This window comes from Solanum dulcamara, chromosome 6 (assembly GCF_947179165.1).
Source record: "Solanum dulcamara chromosome 6, daSolDulc1.2, whole genome shotgun sequence".
In the NCBI taxonomy this organism is placed as follows: domain Eukaryota; kingdom Viridiplantae; phylum Streptophyta; class Magnoliopsida; order Solanales; family Solanaceae; genus Solanum; species Solanum dulcamara.
Genome location: NC_077242.1, coordinates 28,524,800 through 28,533,847, shown reverse-complemented (window position 1 = coordinate 28,533,847; position 9,048 = coordinate 28,524,800). Strand labels below are relative to the sequence as shown.

Below are 9,048 nucleotides of genomic sequence, written 5' to 3'. Positions count from 1 at the left end.
ATACTTGCACCAATATTACGGAGTCGTCTTACATTAACACACTGCCAATGGTAACCTGTAAAGTGAAACTTCCTGGATCTTTCTTGTTGGTTTGGGAACTTAACTTTATTCAAAGTTCTAGAACTGCACTCCTCAGAGAGTGCCAATATTTTATACTAAGCTAACTTTCTCTTATTAGCCACAATTTCCTTGACATACTTGGTATATTTTAGGATACCCTTAAAACTATCAATCAAAGGTAAGTTAATTTGTACCTATTTTAGCAAGTGGATGAACTTCTCAAAGCACTCTTCCTTCTTATTCTTCTTGAACTTTTATGGGAATGGCGGAAGAGGTTTTGCTTTTGGTACTTTATCTTCTTTTGACCTACTAGATTCACGTTGTTCCCCAACTTTTCCTTTACCTCTCACCTTGGCTAATTCAGTTTGATGAGCTAATTCTACTAGTGGGCAACTACTACGGGTGCTCATGACATTCACCTATTTAGGGTTTTGGTCAGTGTTACCTGGCAAACCTCCTTGTTGGCGAGAGTTCTATGAGCTTTCCAATTGCCCTAACAGGTTTTCTAAGTTCTATATTGCTAGTGGGTTTTGGTGTTCATCAGCAGCCAACTTGGCTTAGTCGGCCATGATCAGTTTCAGCATATCTTAAACAATCAAGTTTCCTAATTTGCCTATTTGCTGGGTCCCCGGCCTTAATGATTATAGTGTTTTCCACTTTCTAGTGGCCTGAATTGGGTCTTTCCTTTATGTTGATTATGCTAATTTTCACCCCAAGAGAAATTTAGGTGGTTCCTCCAAATTGGATTGTAAGTATTACCATAGTTCTATTGACCTCCACCCTTTGATGCATTACCCATGAAGTTCACAGACTCAGGATTAGCTCCACAGTACTCGGATACATATTAACTACTTTAACATACCTCACACCACATTGGTTGTTACTGAACTATATTTATCAGATCCTTGTTCTATCCCAATTCCAAATTGGTGAAATGTGTGGTAATCATATTTTGCATTGCTGCAATCTGAGCAGTTAAGGTTGTCATAGCATCAACTTCTAACATGCCTGCTTATTTCTACACTATAGGCCTTGAATTCCCTCCGTTCCACTCAGAATTTTCTTGAGATATGCAATTAAGCAATGTGTAGAGTTCATCATAGGTCTTCTCCAGTGCCTATACACCTACATTAGAATCAAGAAGAATTTTGGTCTTGGGTTCCAACCCCTTAATCAAGGTATGGAGAAACACCTCATTCGCTTGATGATGATGAGGAAAATTAATGAGGAAGGATTTAAAATTGCCCCACGCTTGGTAAAAGTTCTCTCTAGATTTTTGTTTAAACCTAAAGATTTCACTTCTCAGCTTTGTTGTCTTCCCCGAAGGAAAGAACCTAATGAGAAACTTGCGATCCAAATCATTCCACAAAGTGATTGAATTTTATGGTTCCAAGTTCAATCACCATTTTGCTTCCCCCAATAGAGAAAGGGGAAACAATGTCAGTCTCACATAATCAGTAGATACCCCAATTAGCGTGTAAGTATCACTAATTTTTGGAAATTTCTGGATGTGTACTTCAGGATATTCATGAGGCAAACCAATAAACTGCCCGATATTGTGCCAAAGTTGACCATATTCTGCTTCAGCTCAAATCTATCTCTAGCTAGAGGTTTCTGAATACTGAAGTGACATTCGCTGTCAGTGGGACTACCATATCATGTATTATTCTCGTTGTTATCTCTACAGGTACCACCTCTGGCACTTATTGATTATCCTCCAAATTAAGTTGTACTGGATATTCAGAAACCACTCTTCTTCTTTTTTAATGTAAGAATCTTTCAAGCTCAGCTAGTAGCTCTACAATCTCCCCACTTCTGTCCAGTGTATTGTCCGAGTTACCTAGCAGAATTCACAGCTAAGATCAAGTTGTCAACACTAACAATTTATAGAGAAACTTCGTAAAGAACAAATTTCCTAATATAAAGTCCCCGGCAACGACGCTAAAAACTTGTTGCTACCAAAGCACACGCAAGTGTACACAGTCTCACAACTAGTAAAGTGACTATTTTCAGAGCTGGATTGTCAAAGACAAGGGACCTTAATTTGGCTACTTATTACTTTTCAACAAACTAAACTAATTGCGTGTGTTTTAAGAAATTGAGGTATTTCTAATACTAAATTCAGAAAAAATGAAATAACCATCATTAGCAATGATTTAATGATTACGTGGATTAATCTGATTATGGGAGATTCTAAGGTTGTAGCATAAAAAGAAGTGAAGCATAATATTCTCTTCTTTTAGTATATGATGGGCTATTTAATTACTGATTCATAAGGTTGATATTACAATCATGGTCTTTCGACCTCTCATTGTCTTTCTTTATCGATAGCTTAACTACATCATTGTGTGGGGATAGGCATGTATCAATAAAAACACATTAATCTTTCTTCCTATTTCTTAACCAAATATGGTATAGAGGTATGTGTCACTAGAATCCTATATAGAAATTACCATAAGTTACCTTAGCATTAAAACACTCGCTACATTCTTTGTTCTATCTCCTCACTACATTCTTTGTTCTATCTCCTCATCTTCTTCTAAATACAAGGTAGACAAAACACGTATTCTAATGTTGGATGAAAATTAAAATAACAAAAATGAAAATGCAGGAGTAATTAGATGAAATAACTCATCATCACCCAAACTCAAATAATATTAATCCATAAATTTGTAGCTACAGCCCTATAACTAGGGCGCTTAGCAACTCATGTTCAACAAAAAACCCAAGTAAATTGTTTCATAAAATTTCATTTTCAAAACAAAGAAGAAGAAAAGAAACATATGGTGTGTAGCCACTTCTCTCTATTTTTCTTTCAAAAGCATGCGTGTCTCGTCTAAAAAGCCCTAAGGGTCTATATTTAGTGTTTGGGAAACAACACCTTTTTCCTTGTTGACCCAGACTAATTTAAAAAAATTAGAAATTCTTCAGGGATAATGTGGCGCAGCGCGTTAGGATAGCGCTGGGAATGCCCTTCATCAGTTTCAACTCTGGCGCGGTGTGCCACAAGTGCGCCCAGCTAGTCCTTCAGTTGTTCAGGGGCTAGGGCTGTGTGCATGCAATTCCCCCGTGTCTGGATTTAGTAGTCTAAGTGCTAGGGAAGCACGCTTGTCATGCGCCCCAGCCCAGATTCTCCTTTTGTTCTTCCTTCTCGCTCCCACTCAGTTTGTACCACTACATATTTTGCTTCCGAGCACTTATTTTTCTCAAAAGGTCCTGCATTCACTAAACAGACACAATAGTGCACACTTATTATTCATTCAATCACAAACACAATAATTTATATATAAAATATTCTCAAAACAACTATTAAATATGGGAAAAGCAAGGCGCAAGGGAATATAATGTGCCCAAAATCAGTCTTTTTTCCTTACATCCCATTACTCGCAGTCGTGGGATATGGGTTAGCTTTCCTACTGATGGGTCTTGGTAGTTTCCATTATAACTCCATGATTTGGGTTGTGACAGACCCAAATATTATTAATACCTCTGGAAGTGTAGGGCAACTCGACAATGATGTACATGGTGAAACGGTCGCATTTCAACTCAAGAATATGTAATCTCTTAAACTTAACACCAGGCCTCAAATGCTCGGCCTTTACCTACTGATAACTTAAGCAATGAGGCACAGAGTCTGCAATGTCTCTTCTTATACTGTTCCACCAGTAATGTTGCCTCACATAAATATACATCTTAGATGTGCCTGGATGAATAAAGTATCTGGAATCATGGGCCTCTCTAAGGATCAACTGAATCAAACCCCCAACACTCGAAACACATAAGTAAAGATCAAAGACAAAACCCCATCTAGATCCAAGGTAGTTTGACTGGCGTCACCAGCCAAAACTCTACCTAGAAGTACTACTAACTCCTCATCCTCAAATTGTCGACCATGAATCTTATCTAGTAGAAATGACCGAACTCCCACATCAGCTAGCACACGCCTGAAATCTAAAATATCAAGCTGAATCATCTAATTAGTTAAGGACTGGATATCCAAAGCCAAAGGTCACCCACCCTCCTCCCCCATATGAAGGAAAGGTAGAATACCCATACTCCTGCCTTAAGACTCAAGGCATCTGCTATTACATTTGCCTTTCCCAGGTGGTACAGAATAGAGAGATCGTAGTCTTTCAGAGGATCAATCCAATGGTGCTGCCTCAAATTAAGGTCTTTCTATCTTGTGATACACTAAAGGCTCTTGTGATTGGTGTATATCTCACAATGGACTCTATGCAAGTAATTCTTCCATATCTTGAGCTCAAAAACTACTGCTGCCAACTTAAGTCATGTGTGGTGTAATTGCTCTCTTGCAACTTAAGTTGACTTGAAGCATAAGAGTTAACTCGGCCATGCTGTATCAGCACACAACCTAAACTAATTTCAGATTTATCACAATACGTAGTGAATCCCTATCCCTCGACTGTAAGAGTCAATATGGGAGTGCTTGTAAGTAACTTCTTAAGCTTTCGAAAACTCAACTCACACTCCTCAGACCATATAAATGGGACATCCTTCCAAGTCAAATGAGTCAATGAGGCTGCAATGGTAAAGAACCCCTCAACAAATCAACGATAGTGACCCAATAGTCCGACCAAGTTGCGAATCTCAGAAATAGAGTTGGGCCTGGTCCAATATAAAATAGTCTCAATATTCATCAAATATACCATGATGCCATCCTTAGGTACCACATGCCCTAAGAATTCTATAGAATCAATCCAAAACTCGCACTTTGATAACATGGCACAAAGTTGTTGATCTCTCTGGAGAACTAATCTCAAATGTTGCTCATGCTCACTCCTACTCTGTGAGTATACCAAAATGTCATCTATGAAGACTATCACAAAGGAATTAAGGTATAGCCTTAATACGCATGTCACCAAGTCCATGAAGGTGGCATAGGCATTAGTCAACCCAAGAAGACATCACTAGAAACTCATAGAGGCTATAGTGAGTCCTAAATATTCTTTTAGGAATGTCCACTTCCTTAATCCTCAGCTTATGGTAACTGGATCTCAATTCAATTGTAGAAATTATTGTGGCAACATGAAGCTGATCAAAGAGGTCATCAATATAAGGCATGGGGTAACGGTTCTTCATCGTCACCTTATTTAACTACCTATAATCAACACACTCCCATATAGTACCATCCTTATTCTTTAGAAAAAGGACTGGGGCACCCAAATGAGAAATACTAGGATGATTAAAACCCTTACCTAAGAGGTCCTCAAGCTAAAAACTGATATCTTTGATCTTTATTGGGTCCATCTGATAAGGTGGAATAGAAATAGGACGGGCGCCTGGATCCAAGTCTATAGAAAAGTCGATATCACACTCGTGAGGTAGGCTAGATAGGTTTTTAGGAAACACATCCACAAACTGCTGGACTATTGGAACTGAATCAACTAAAGGGCCATCCCTACTAACATCATGTACGTAGGTTATACAAGATAAGCACCTAGAAGAAACTAACCACTAAGCTCTTATAAAAGAAATATGAGTAAAATACTTTCAATATCACACATCATAGATATATAATTCATGTCATTAGGTTCCTAAGTCACCAATTAAAGATCCTAAGTCACCTTTCTTCATAACTTGAATGAAATTCATAACTTGAACATAATTGAAATCCATAATTATAATTCATACTTAAAATTAAGGTAAAACTTGAATTTATAATCAATTTGATTGAAAATCATGAAAGCACTTTAAAAATCATTGAACTTCCTAATCATGATTCATGTAAATCATTATTAAAAATAGCTTCATACATGGACATTTATAATTGGACTTGAAATCATGCAATTGATGAATAATCATGCTTATAATGATCATTAATAATAATTAAAAACATAATTAAAACAACCCAATGCAATTCATTAAAATTAGGGCTAGAAAACCGATGAAATTTAAAAAGATCTTTGAGGAAATCTTTGGGACTCTATGGGTGAAAGGAACCTATGGATCATTCTGCACATACCTTGGTAAAATAAAATAAGAATTAAAAGAGGAACCTTGTTGAACTTGAAACCCTAAATTGAAATTATAGGAGGAACTTGAGAGAGATTTGATAGTCTTGCCTTAAGGAATTTAGGAGAATGAATTACAATAGGAGGGAAATTTGAAGAGTTGGGTAAATATAAGCTTTGAACTTGGCCATAAAATTATTTAGGTTCATTGAATTAAACTTGGGAAAACACCCTCATACCCTTCATTAAATTCGGATCATTGGACCTATAATTGGGACTCTACGATTCATACAATGTTTGATGAGTCGTAGGAATACCTCGTCCTACACGTTTTGGGAAATCCTAGAAAATTGTGTTTTTGAAGTTTGCATACGACTCATCTTTACAATTCATACTTCCATGTATGACTCATCATGTTGAGGTGTAGAAGAGGTCCTGAAGCTCACAAGTTGTAGGAGTTCAAACCCTGCACTAGGACTACCTTCTACAAGTCCTAGACTCCTTCACTAGTTGTCAAATGACTCATAGACCTACACACTCAACTTATCATATTTTCCATCCTGATATTCACTTCCACGAGTCACCTCTACGACTCATAAGAGTTTGTACAAGTCGTAGACTTATTCGTAGACTCATGAACTGTCTAAATTTTCCATTAATTCTCTTTTGTTTGACTTTTCAACTTTTGGGGTCTTACAATAACTCCCTCTTCGAAATATTCATCCTCGAATGAGCTTCAACTAGCATGGAAAGAAGCAGAACAAGGACTAGCAACCCAACATGAATGCAATGACACATAGCAAAACATAAACCATCAGATTTTCTATCCTAACATAAATCACTACATTAAAACCAACTTCATGAATATGCATGCATATGAAAGACATCGAAACTGAAATGTAGGTGGTGAATCAATCTGAGCATGTGCAACCTAGTACCTTAGGCTTGAGTGGAAGTAAAGAGATATGGGTAACACTTTATCATGTCTGATTCCTCTTCCCATGTAGCACTCTTTACTTGTTGATTTCTCCATGACACCTTGATGGATGCAACCTCTTTGTTCCTTAATCTCTTAACGTTTTGGTCTAATATTTCCATTGAAACCTCCTTATAAGTGAAGTTTGCTTTAACGTTCACATTTCTCAATGGTACAATAGCATTTGAATCACCTAAAAACTTTCTCAACATTGACACATAAAACACCGGATGATCCATATCCAACTCAAAGAGCAAATCTAACTCATATGCCACTTTGCCAATACGCTTTAATATTATATAAGGTCCTACACACCTAGAGATCAATTTTCCCTTCTTACCAAAATACATTATGCCCTTCATGGGCAAAACCTTCATATACACCCAATCATTCACCTCAAATTCAATGTCTATCCTTCTTATGTACGAATATGACTTTTGGCGACTTTGACTCATGTTTAATCTTTCTCTTATGAGACTTACCTTTTCCACTGCATCTACTATCAAATTAGGACCCATTAATGCCATCTCACCTACTTCAAACCATCCCACTGTAGATCTATATCTTCTTCCATACAATGCTTCAAAAGGATCAATTTGGATGCTAGAGTGATAACTATTATTGAAGAGAAACTCAATCAATGGGAAATACTCATCCCAAATTCCTTTAAAATCCATGGCATATGCCCTTAACGTTTCCTCTAAGGTTTGAATTATTCTTTCAACTTGACCATCAGTTTGAGGATGAAATGCGGTACTTATCTTGACTTACGTACCAAGACCTTTTTGAATTAACTTCGAAAAATATGAGGTGAATTGAGTACCTCTATCCGATATACTGAACAAGGGAATACCATGAAGCTTTACCAATTCACAAATGTATAATTTAGCATAGTATTCAGCACCATAAGAAGTCTTAACCAGTAGAAAATATGTTAACTTAGTCATTAAGTCCACAACAACCCAAATTGAATCATGTTGCCTTCGAGTACCAGGCAAACCCATCAAAAAGTCTATATTCACATCTTTCCAGTTCTAAGTAGGAATTTAAATTTCTTAAGCTAAACCTGCCATTTTTTTATGCTCAACATTCACTTATTAGCAATTTGGACACCTGGCCATAAACTCTGCTATGTACTTCTTCATGCCATTCCACCAATACACCTCCCTAAAATCATGATACATCTTGGTCAATCCTGGATGAATCAAATACCTTGAACTATGGGCCTCAGTCAGTATCAATTCTCTTAGTCCATCCATATTACGCACACACAACTGACCTTGGTAGCAAAATACTCCATCTCCCCCTAGGAAGAAAGCCTCAATAGTTTATTTGGCAACCAACTTCTTCAATTTAACAAAAATTGGGTCATGGTCTTGTTTGTCTGTAACATCCGCCACAAGAGACGATTCTGAGCCATTATTGTCATGCCCCGAGAGGGTAACCTATATATTTCTAACACTCAAAGACAATTGTTGGTCCTCAAGCAAACCACTTAGTCCAATCACACGTTCATTCAAACACATTTTATCAGTGGAATACTCAACTCATTAAGAATACTAATCATAAATAAGGCCAAAGGCCAACCATCTATCCAATCAACAACTTTTAAAAGTGAAACTAGTTAGAACGAAATGACTCAACATCATCATCAATCTAATCTATGAAGCCTCTATCAACAATTTTAGTGGTTCCAATGACAGGTTCATGGATACCTAAAATCAAGTGAAGAAAACTAAATTAAAAGCTTGAAAGATTAATGTGGTATCCTCCAAAAGTAGGGAGGACACACCAACTAGTTAAATGCAAATAGATCCTCAATGAAGCACCTGTTGATGATCTCCAGTACTTATCTCTGCATCATAAAATGATGCAGGCCTCAATGGATGTCGGTACATCGAATGTACAAGTATATAAAATAGTTGAATGAAATAGACATCAAGGTAGATTCAAATCAACTCAGAGATTTTCAATTAGGAAGGTGAATAACCCAATCAAGATATTCTAAGTCAAAAACAAGAATAAGATTTAGACAAAGAC

General features: G+C 37.0%; 1 non-coding gene across 1 annotated transcript; it reads left to right on the top strand.

The window, feature by feature from the left end:
* The first annotated feature begins 1,262 nt into the window (after positions 1–1,262).
* On the top strand, positions 1,263–1,369 carry LOC129893645 (small nucleolar RNA R71). The gene has a single exon (XR_008767534.1). It is a non-coding gene; the product is annotated as a small nucleolar RNA R71 (small nucleolar RNA).
* Positions 1,370–9,048: the final 7,679 nt, after the last annotated feature.